This window comes from Micrasema longulum, unplaced genomic scaffold, assembly GCF_059751315.1.
Source record: "Micrasema longulum isolate JH-2025_06_02 unplaced genomic scaffold, ASM5975131v1 h1tg001297l, whole genome shotgun sequence".
In the NCBI taxonomy this organism is placed as follows: domain Eukaryota; kingdom Metazoa; phylum Arthropoda; class Insecta; order Trichoptera; family Brachycentridae; genus Micrasema; species Micrasema longulum.
Window position 1 is genome coordinate 399,540 of NW_028278484.1, and position 12,581 is coordinate 412,120.

At 33.4% G+C, this 12,581-nt stretch overlaps 1 protein-coding gene across 4 annotated transcripts in view; it reads left to right on the forward strand.

Annotated features, from left to right (window-relative positions):
• The window catches only part of LOC148276019 (uncharacterized), a 209,344-nt gene that overhangs the window by 171,624 nt on the left and 25,139 nt on the right, over positions 1 to 12,581 (forward strand). The gene's annotated exons all lie outside the window — the stretch shown is intronic.

Below are 12,581 nucleotides of genomic sequence, written 5' to 3' on the forward strand. Positions count from 1 at the left end.
GTCATATCATTGTAGACAAAGAACTAGAACTTGAAAAAAAATGTAATGAACATGGACATAATACAAGAATATCGGAACAATATCACATACAACATTCCAAAACAAGACAAGGACAATCGAGACTAATAAATCTGGGACTGAAATTATACAATAAACTGCCAGACAAAACTAAACAAAAGACTCGGATAAACTTTTCAAAGGGCGTAAAAAATAATATTATCAACAACAGAGTATGAATAAAAAATGCCATATCATTTTTGTAAAATAAATGTAAAAATCCGTAATGGTGAATAAATATTTTTTTTAAAAAATATAAAAATTATGAAAAATATAAGAAATTTAATAGTTGTAGGTATATCATAATCAAATAATTAAATTAATTAAATATCTGCTTTCCTCAATATTTCTCTACTTTTTTACTTAAATTTACATACATTGTATTAAAAATATCAGTCTCGGTTACTGTATTGTTATATTGCTCGCATATTCTAGGTATCTGTTATAGAAATAGGGGTGTTATTGAAAAAGTAGGGAAAGCTGACAGTCGCGTCGGCGTCGTTTGTTTGCGCGAAATACAAAATGAGTAACATTTACTTGTATTTAATTCCAGTAAATTATGCTCGCCATACTGAAATATTTTGCCGAGATCTTCTTGCATTTTCCGCAGTCAGTGTGAGATTTAATACAGCAAAGGAGATGTATTTACAATATTTAAAACATTTTTATGCGTCGTAAGTATATGCGTTAAATAGTAAAGGGCCTAGGTGAGAACCTTGTGGTTCACCAGAAGTTATGGTTATATAGTTTAATTTATAGCCTTCAATAGTTACACTTCGCGGCCTTTTTCTACATATGATGTAAACCATCCGAGTAAATCCTCGTGATTACCCAGGTACCGTTATTTATTTCACAAAATTTTATGATTCACCCTTTCAAATGCTTTGGAATAGTCAGTGTATATAACATCTGTCTGATTGTTATTACGCATGTTTTGCAATGCAAAATCTGTGAGAATTGTTAGATTTGATAAAACTGACCGTTATTATACGAAACCGTGTTGTTTATTTAGGATATGTTTCAAAATCGGGGGATATATGCGATCAGCGATCATATATTATTCTTTCAAACAGTTAATTGAATACCGATAGAATTGAAATTGGGCGATAGTGTTTGGATAAACTTTTTGCTCCTGACTTGTGTAATGGAATGACAAGTACTCTTTAAACTGCTGAGGGAAAATCCCCTCTTTTAATGATATGTTGAAAAGTAAAGTCAACGGCGTTATGAGAGATTGCGCACAGAGTACTGCGAATAAAGTTGGAATTCCATCGCTGCCTGTACCTTTGTTTACGTTGAACTTAATTAAGTAGCAAAAAACTTCCATCTTGTTTTAAATTATAGAACTTATATTATCAGAAGCCCATTGATCTGTTGTATTTTCTTCTGTGAACGTAATTAAAGCTGCGTTAAAAGATGAATATATAGAATTAAAGTATTTCAGAATGAGATTGCATAAATTTTCAGCCCCTGACACAACTTTATTTTCAGAGCATATGGTTTGCGCGGTATTTGATTCTTTATTCTGATATTTAATGTAAGACCATAGTTTTTTAGGATTTTGTAGTATGTCACTTTCAAAAGTGTTGATATAACATTTGTAGCAGTCTTTTGAACTTTCTTTTGTCTTGTCCTAAGTAGTGAAAATTCAGATTAATCACGTGGATTACCATATTTTATCCATGTTTTATGTATTTTTTTGAAAAATATTTTTTTCAAAGAGGAGTTGTACCGTTTCGGATATTTTTTGGATTCAAGTTTTTTTGGTAAATACATAAAAACAGGTTTGTTGATGTTTTGATAGAAATATTTTATAGCAGTGTCAATATCTTCGATCTCATTTAGAATCGACCAATTTGTATTTGCTAAAAAAATGGTAATTTGTTCGTAATCACCGTACCGAAATAGTACAATTTCCCTTTCAGCACCAAAAAGAGAGTTATTTACCGATTCTACCAGTAGTGTGATATTTAATGCAGGGTGATGCGAGTCTTCCTTTATTATAGTCCTTAAAATATAGCTTGATTAAAATGACACCTGCCAAACTAATGTGACTAGTGATGGGAAAGTACTGATCACTGACCATGTACCGATTAAATCGATTTTATCAGTTTTTTCATGCAAACATGAAACTCTGTTTCCGAAAATTGATATAAAAACACAAAAACAAGCCAATTTTAGTGTGTTTAAGACAATTATTCACCAAAAAATAAGATATGTATAATTTTTTCATGAATTACATCAAATCCATTTTTGTTTTTATTCGATCGATTTACATTTATCAATTTGTCCCATCTCCAACATTTTTGTAAAATAATGTAACCTTGTAAAAACGTCGTTAATAATTAGGTTTAGTTTATTTTTTTTAGTTTTAAAGCTAATTTTATATAATTATGTGTATTTATATGTCAAGTATTGTATTAAAAAAAAAATTACATGCCAGATACGAATGATTTTTCGTGTGTCAATATAAATCACTCCTTAGACGTTAGGTTATGTCGTCACTTTTGTTGGCAACTGTCATTCTAATAAAGTTTTATTTTAAGGACTATAAAGGAGGAGCACTGTGCAGTATTTGGCATTCAATATTACTAATAACTTAATAGAGTATTTTACCGTTGAGATTAAAAAATGTTACTATATTGTAGAAGTTCACTCTAGTATAGGGTATCTATAAACTTAGCGTCAGTGTGATGATTTACGGAGTGTGGTTAAAGAAAATTATCATATTGTCCCAATAATCCAGGTAATATATGCCATACTGAAATCACCCATCGCTATTGCAGCGTCACTCGCTGATTTGTAATTGCGTCCTTGAGGTAAAATGACACACGCTATGTGAACATCGAGTTGAGAGGTGAAAAGGCCATTAAAAAACGAAGAAGAAGAAGCTATGTGAACATTTTGGTTAAAGATTTATTTGCTGGTAGGAATATCCATACGCACTCCGCTGTGAATACCAAATCTTCGTTAGCGCGCGCTTCTAGCTTCTTAAGGCAGATAATCATCACCCCGTCTCCGCGGGATACATTACTTTAGTGGTAAGGTCTATCGGCCCGGAAAATATTGAACTTCAATATTGGAGCTCGTTTTCCATCAAAGACATTATCATGGAGCCAAGACTCGGTTATGCCAAATATAGAATAAACATTATTTAGTAATTTTTTTCGATCTTGCTTCGAAGGCCTCTTCAGTTTTGATAAAATATTAAAGGCATGACAGCGCAAAGCACCAAATTATATTGCTATTAATACATATTAAATAAATTAATAAATTAAAATAATATCTATGATTTTTTGAGTGTATAGTAAAATGTAAGAGGTCTCCATCGTTAGAAAACAGACATATGATAGAAAATGGGTAAGTTGTTTAATGGATTCTCAAGAAAATCAAGTTCGACGTAACTTGTGTTTGTTCCACTAACACCGACTAGACGAAATCAATGAATAAAATCTAGTAAAATACATTAAAATATATTTGCTTTATTCAAAGCGGCAAAAAGGGAATAAAATACACTTTAATAAAAACAAATAATTATTTTTTAATTGAAAATGAAATATCGATACATGTAATTGGTTGCAATCAGTAAAAGTGTCGGTGGATTTCAAAATTGGTTAAATCCAAAATTGGTAAAAAAACATTGTTTGTGGAAACACGATTAAAAGTTTAGTTTTACATAGAATACTTATTTCAAAAATGGGAAAATCCAATATTATACCATATTTATTGTTGTCAGAAGTTTGATTTTATATCAAAATGGGCAACATCCACTCAATAACACTCAAATAACACAATAACACTCAAAACGATTAGTTTTATTTATTTTTTACTTTGTAAAAGTGACAAGCCTGACACAGACATTCAATGACTAGATCAAAACTGGTTAAATCCACGAATTAATTTTATCAAAACTAGTTAAATCCATTCCGATATATCAACATTGAGTTACATCCAAATTATATATAAGTTTTACACGGAAACTAAGTCTAATCGATCAAATGAAATAACGTAGAATACTTATATTACCTACGTCAGACCTACATATAGTCTAAATAACAATTTAGTCGAATAGCAATAATCAGTTTCAGAAAAGTGTTCTTTGTGAAAAAATGCTTAGTCTGGATATATCCATTTTTGATGTTAACCGACACAAATGTTCAAATTGTTAAAATATCTATCGCAAAATTTCAGATTTGAATGTGATGGTTTTAGAAAAAAATAAATAGTAAGTAAGTAAGATTAATTTAGGGGCAATCAAACACTAGTCATCATCTGTACAACCATAATTTAAAATGTAATGTCAAATACACTGTTAGTGAGTTGCAAAAGTATAACGACGTACCGAAACTGATGTAATTCATCATTATTCCCTTTCCGCACCTAATGGCGCATAGGGCACTGTATTGGTACACCAATCGCAGCGTATCTTGATTGTTTTTTTATTACATGAAGGTAAAATGATCGATCAGTCTTACGCTGCAGGTACCAATCCAGGGACTATGAAATATTCTAGTGTAAAACAGCCTTTTAAATAAATAAGTTTTTCGTGGCATGTAAAAATAGGTAATTTGGTAAATTGGTAATTTTGGTTTTGTGCATATATAAAACATGTTAATTATTTCTTATTTTAACTGCTTATTAATAAACACATAATTGAGATTCCAATTTCTGCCAAACATAAATAAAGCGTATTGTCGATACCTACGTATAGTTTTGATCGCCCTGGGTACAGATTGTCATATAAAAATATAAATAAATTCCACTACCATATAAAATATGAAAGAAACAAGAAGGACTATTTTTAGCATATAAGTTTCTGGGATCATTATACGCATAATATTTACATGAATGTAAATTCATGATTGTTTGCTCAGTGCAGAAGTTATAAAAGAAAATATTTAGTAATAATGGTTGACAACGTGACAAAATATATTTCCTATAATACATTATCAGGCAGTTCATAATATCACAGCGAACATATTTTATTTCACGGTAAATATATTTATTTTGTTTTAAAGAAATATTTGCGTTCTTGTGATTTACCCAAACATTTCATTTTAAGGGCCATTTTCAACGAGTTGTATATAACTCACTATAAGAAAATGGGAATCAAGTTGGGGTAGAGTGGGATTCGACCCACGGACCTTTGAGCCGTGAGTCCGAGACACTAGCCACGGGACCACAACCCGAAATTAATATTATCATTACCTGCAAATAGTGTGTATGTGTGTGCAGTGTATATATATAATACATGATAATATAATATTTACTATCGCATATTTCTGTTTTTGTTGTCATATCGCTTTTTATTTATAAGCTTTAAAACCGCAATAAAACGAACATCTTGCAAGTACACGACGTTTTGACTGAGATTAATGATTTTCCTTCTCTCTGGGCGGGTACACAAATCTCTCATTTAATGAAATAACATTTTACTTACCATGAATATCTGGCAGCCACACGCCATACTGCCTCTGCCGAACATTTCACAATTGATTCGATGGTATTCTCCATGTTTGTGTAGAAATCTCTTCCCCAGTTTTGTCTTAATACTACTCTGGTTCAGTATAGCGCGATAATTTCATCCTTCAGAAGAAAATCTCTTTTGGCTCTATCCTCAAAACTACTTGAACCGGGGAACACGCTATCTGTCCTAGTTTAATTCATTGAGTAAAGAACTTTATATTTATATCATTAAAGTATCGAAATTACACTATTGTTTTTATTATTTACTCCTAAAAACTCTACGAATGCATCGGGAAAATAGTAATTAAAAAATAGATTTCATGTTATTATGGCTATAGTTCTATTTTATTTTACGACTGTGTTTTTTGTCCTTTGTAAATATGAAATAATTATTAAATGGTCAAGTTTACACGAATGTGTATTTGCACGATGATTATATAAATACTCTTTAAAGAATCCGCTTAAATTTACATGGTTATTATTTTTCTTGCAAACACATAATTACCTGTATGCGAAACAACTTAGAAAAATACTCAGTAAACACTAAATCTCGTCTCACACGTTAATAAATTTTGCACTTAGTCATTTACTGTTACTTTCCGAGCCATTCTTCAAGGCTACCATAATGTGACATAAGTCACGAGCATATATAATAATTTTATCTTTCGTTTATTTTGTTCGATATATGTATTAAAAATATTTCAGTTTCGTGGGTGAAATAAATCCTCGCTTCACTGGCTCTTTCGCGCGGGTGAATAGTAATGGCGTCACCTATCCTCGGGCCGCCTCGGGTCGATTCGTCAGCGAACGGGTGTCCTTACTCCTAACAGCTAGCTACGACGAGGCGGAAGGCAGAGGGAAGTTTGACGTACGTTATCCCCGGATCAGTTCGTCAAATGGTTCCCAGATTACGTCCCCGAGTAACTCGGTAAAACAGGCCACAGTACAAGGAAGACCCGTGTTCGTACGCCTCCGCCAGCGTAATGTATTTGCTTACAGCTTAGCCAGATATCGCGCTGGAATAATCTCTACGAGTACGTTACGTTTACGTTGCCTTGTAAGCGAATCTTCAATATGTTATAAATGGATTGTTCTGCAAATTTGCTCGCTCACTTCGTCAAATACATTACTTAATAACGAGCTCTATCCCGTAATGTAATATATTAACATAATTCGCGAAATTGGGATTCAATGACTGATAAATAAAAGGAAAAACGTTAAATTTCTTTTGATCCGGCGAAATCTCATTGATAATAATTTTACGGGGAACTCGCTTCGAGAAATTTAATCATTTTATCTAAAATGGTTGAATCGGATTTCCATTTTAAATTATTTGAATGGACGGAAAATTATTCAAAGAGACTGAAATATTCGTTACTGCGTATGCTTTTATTCCATGTTTCTTTTAGAATTTTTGTTTTATGCAGATGTAACAAACACGAAATTGGATAAATGACTTATTCACTAATTATTTAGCGTGTTTTCTACTTTTCGATGTATTTCCCCAAAAAAGCATAAAACATATAAGATCCTGGACACTTTACAATTAGTAGCTTTCCGTTTACTTCCGTTTGTTTATAACCTTTGTCGAGCGTAAGTAAGTCTTCCACACTCGAAGACACGCTCCGGGGTTGTTAGGACTTAAGTAAATACCCCAGAATAATTTTCCACAAGATTTCCTCCTCCCCGGTAATACCTTCCATGACTTTTTATCGCTTTTTTCCGTGACAAAAAATAAACCTTAACTATTCGAGGTAAATAGATTTCACACGTATCCATTTTAGCTCCAGTACCTTCACCATCTTCGGTACCACGTTGTTTACCGAAAGCGCTCATCTTATTCTGAAACGCTATGTAGCTAATCGATTCCTTTTATGTCAATTGATCGCGGTAAACCGTGCTTTTTTCAAAACTAGACATTTTTAGCGAATATTTAACCAATGTTGAATAATTCTTTTCGGCCCTTCGCTGGCGTTGCTTAGTATTTTCAACAAAGGAAAGCTATTATTTATCAATATAAACGTGAAGTCCATTGAATCATCCCGGAATGAGGAAACAGCGGAGAAAAGAAAACAATACTACGTCATATATCCTCAGTTTTATTAATTCTATTGTGTGTTTTCTGTATAAATTGTGGAAGTTTATTTATACGAAGCCGGTAAACATGCTCTAAAAACTCTTAATAGCTTCTGTTATACACCCATTTCCATATTTCACTATAACATATTGCCAAATGTCACGAAACATTTGTAAAAGTTCCTTTTCTTTAGAACTCTCCCTGAGAAAGTGACTGCTAGGTATGTTAAAAAAAATGCTGAATATGCTATTTTCATTTTTTGTTCTATTACACGGTTTTATAACAATCGAAGGATATGAGTATTTTTCCTTCACAAGAACGTTTTGCCTTTAATACGGTTATTTTTGCCTAATATTTTGTAACCTCGTAATAATATCGACAGCTCAAATAAAAAACCAACCATAAATATCATAGTTTACGTAATATTATAATACATTTTAGTGAAATAACCATAGACAGGTATAACACGCAACTATTTAATTAAGACAACATTTATGGTAACTGAATGGAGTGTTTCAGAGCTACCTTCAATAACATTTGTTCATTACTTAAATCATTAAAGAAATTTCTATATCAAATCTATGTGCCGTTTTATTTCTCTTTTAAGCGGTTTTTTCTTTAGATTAGAATATTTAAACAAACCAGATCAAGAAGCGTCAACCGATTAACTCTTCTTCGAAACATCGAAAAAAAATCACGCTCTTTGCCAAAAACATTTCATTTGAATTGCAATATAGTGTATATAAATAGATAAATATCTTCTCCGTGCTGAATTCTTATCAAAATACGTAACTAAGTATTGATTAAATATCATGTCATTGTTGTTATAGGTAATCACGTTTTTAAACAAACAATGCATCTTTTTTAATGAAATTTGTGTTCTTTTAATATGAAATAACTTCTAAGGGCCTAATTTGCGGTACCCACGTATTACATAAATTATGTAAGTCACCTTAATTTGCGTCTTCCCAAATTTGTATACTAAATTAAACAGAAATTTAATTGGCAGTCAGTAAAGCTGCGATAAGCTTTTATTTGGCACGTCGCGTGTCGGTTGTATTATTTGTGAGTTTTGAGCTGGTCCCACAAATCCGTTGTTAATTTATAATTCCCTCTCTCCTTCAGATAAACATCCCCGAATTTATATTCTGATAATCGACACAAGGATTTAGACCATTTTAAAGAGACGATAAATAATTCTAATAACTACTCATCTCACTACATTGTCATAAAATTATTGAGATATTATTTAACAAATGCAACATGTGCCAAGTTGATAAATAAAAATGGTGCTAAATTATCTGAGTATTTTATTTTCCAATTTTTTTGGTGGATTTTGTTTATCTTCTTTGTTTAAGTGTTATCAAATACAATATTTATTACTCTTATTAAACTACATCTATCTAATAAATGGTATTTTAAAGAATTAAATAATTATATTTTATCTACTAATTTGCTATTATTCAGGTTGGAAAGCAATTCCATTCGGCATTGCGAGTCATATATTTGACGTAAAATTTATTTAAGTATCGTTTGTGTTAAATGTTAATACTCGAACGGTGCGTAATATGCATTGAAAAAAAAAAGTAGACTGAGGGTTGACTCCTGTAGAACGCCACGTGTAATAATCTAAACTATTTTTTACGAAATTTTGCATTTGGCGTTATTTCCGTTTGTATTATTTCTTCCCCAAAAACTTACCAATATGTTAGTTTAATATTATCAAATAATGTTTTTGTACCAATATTAGGAATTGATTTCAATAAGTTTTGATTAATTAATTCACTATTCCCTAACCATGTCGCTAAAACTGCTTTTATCGACATTAATTATTATCAAAGCCTTCGATTTCGCAAAGTTTTCGTCTAATTAAATTAAATATTAGACGGCTCTCGTTATTTTTCCATCACGTGACAACCATGATTAGGATGGTCGAGTGAGTAGAGCGGGGCAGTCGGCCGCCCAGATAATTTATTTTATAATTAAATAGCCGTTACCCGCCCTATGGGTCCACAGCCTCCCACACTTAGAACCTCCATTGGAATGATGGACGGCAGTTGTGAAATAGCAATTTGCAGCCTGGACATTGTTTTGCCCCGGTCCTGTTATGCCTTATTTCTGGCTCCCATTCTACTCAACCCAACTACTTCCTTAATGTATTTTGAAGTATCACTTTTCATTAAAAACTCTTTTTAACTCGTGACTATTTATGCGGAATATTGCTGTTTTTTGCACACATAACACAAAACTTTCATTTACACGGTAAGATTTTTTTATCGGTACCGCTTTGCGAGATTCTCGATCATCAACTCGAGCATTGCGATAGACCTTTACTAAAAGTGCTTCTTAATGATGTATTTTGTGCCTATCGAATATTATTTCGACCGATTCTATTTGAAATTTTTAGTGATTCTCGATAAGTTACGATAAACATAAGGTGTGAGTGATATGAATATGACATGTATACTTATAAGTAAAATCCTATTACAGAACAATTCAAAAGTAAATAATGTAGGTACTTTTAAATTTTTAATCTACTCAATTTTTTTTTCTGTTAGGTTAGCTTATTTAGAAATAACTGCGATGGAAAATAAAAAGTAAATTGTGCAGTGGGCATCAATCAAACTTATATCTGAATTCCGCAACACTACTTGGCATTTTTGCGTGGCGGTAAATATAAGTGTTTTAAAATGCACTCTGAACTCTAAATAAATGCAGATTTGGTAATATAAACGTAAAAATATTAACGAAACTTTAGTTGCTATTGAAAAGGCTTTTGGGTACGTAGTGGAATAACCCCCAGCATCCGTTTGCTCTTGATTATCGCGCTTGGCAAGCGTCAGCGACAAATTTGTTTACCATTGCATTTAATTTTTATTCAATGGCTCTTTTTCACACCGATTCAAAGGAACTTCAACGCTTCATTTTATCTGAAAAAATAATTTCACGATTCATTTACGAATTGCCTCGTTATGTTTTTAAAGACCTCTATTGTTTACAATGTATATTTATTTCGAATATGTGATCACTATTGCAAACTTAATTTGTAATTAATAACCATGGCAAATAGTTGGTTTTCTTTGTTGAAGGGACGAATGATGGTTTTCTTCATTCCTACCGATCTTTTATTTCAAGAGAAAAGGGAAATAACTTTATTAGTTAGAAACGATTTTGGTTAGTCGGGTGCAATTTTGGCTAACCTATGGTTCAATGCTTTGTTTCCTTTGTTTTTAGAATAACTGTCAATTGACTTATTTTGAGATTATTTACCATGAATATTTTCAAACACCTATGTAATTTGTATTTTATTTATATTTTTTTTAGTTTTTGTGTACATATACTGCGTTTATATTCATGTTTTATTCCATTCCGGTTCTCCATGACTCCTGTCTTCCTGCCGCCACTGTCACATCCAATTAAAAGCAGTTTAATTCTAATAAAAGTTCAGGAATCCTCGTTATGCGCCTGGAGCCCGGACCCTTCAAACACAAACTACCTGTGACTGGAGCGGGGACGAGAGCTTCCGAAGTGACACTCCAAAATGCACCATCCGAACTGGGTGCTCGTTTGATTGCCGTGAGAGTGAGCTGTCAGAACTGAATAGCTTTTCATGCACGTCATTGTGAAAGCAATGGGCAGATTGAAAGTATTTATTTGATAAACAAATCGTTTATCATGTTCGTTGGGAATGTCGTTACCTACACGTGTTTGAGTGGAACTTTGTACTGTACTGCGCTGCACTTTGCGCGTTGTATGTACATTTTATATCAATAAATACTGGATGTTCAAAGTGGCACATCTTAGTTTTAGTATTACGCCGGGAAGTTCATCCGAAGTACATTTGCTGACCCTTGGCTGCTTCACTCTGTCCGGTTACGCCTACCCGGGAATAACGACATAATATACAGTTTACACCCTCCGGTCTACATTAGGCTATTATACCTCCACCCGGTTGTCCGAGTGTGATCTGCTCCCTTCGCCTACTCCCCGCGCTCCTGGAGGTCCCTTTTATCGCCAGAAATAATAATCTCCGAAATGCTCGGCGCAAAGTTCACGCACCTAAATTTATCGCTGGCCGGAATCGATTACGCCTCGTCCAAAAGGCGAGTCCGCTACCTTTGGATATATTTCAAGATGGCGCGGCTCTCCTTTCCCGCCCTGCGTGACAGCTACTATTTCCCCTCGGACGTTTTCGCACCACTCTGTAAATAATTGATCGATAAGATTTTTTCATTTGCAGTGTGTTCCATAGACACAGTGCGCAACGCCTTGATGTTAAGAAAAATAACGCGCAATTTCTTTTTCACGGAATCCCAATGCCAGTTCCTCGACCGTCAGATATTTTATTTGATCTAAATTGCGATTTTTCTCCGGCCACATCTGCAATTTTTTCATACTTTTTCATGACCGTCTCTAGGGGCCCTCGCCACGTGGCGGGTAGTTAGCCTCGATAATGTGACAGCTAATTTCCTGCCGTATGAAATGTCGAATGGCCGCGGTGCGATTGTCAGACGGCGAAGTGTGGCATGCACTGGACTGCTTTTACAAAATTAAACGGTTAGCACGCAACGTATTTCGTGACTGGCGATTTCTCGTTAGATCGGAGTTCATTGAGGTTGTCACAATGTTTAGTTAATTTACGATACATTGCACGAGAACTTCGAAGCTGTTTTTATTACACCTGTTGAATTTTGTTGATTTTCTATAAATTACATATCGTGTTGAGCGATGATCTCGATTAATAAAAACATATTACTGCGGGTGCCACGTGAACGATTTCGAAATTCTAATATATAAATTGTAATAATGCGCGAAGGTTTCGTCGATATTATACTTTTCGAGCTTGAGTGATTTTTTCCGTATTTTTTCAGAATTTTAAAGATACGGCCAACTGTATTCCGAGTGTTTTATTTCCCAGTCATGTCGCCAGTTAGTCACATGTTACTTGCGAAGTATTTCCGAGCTATCGCGTGCCGTTTGA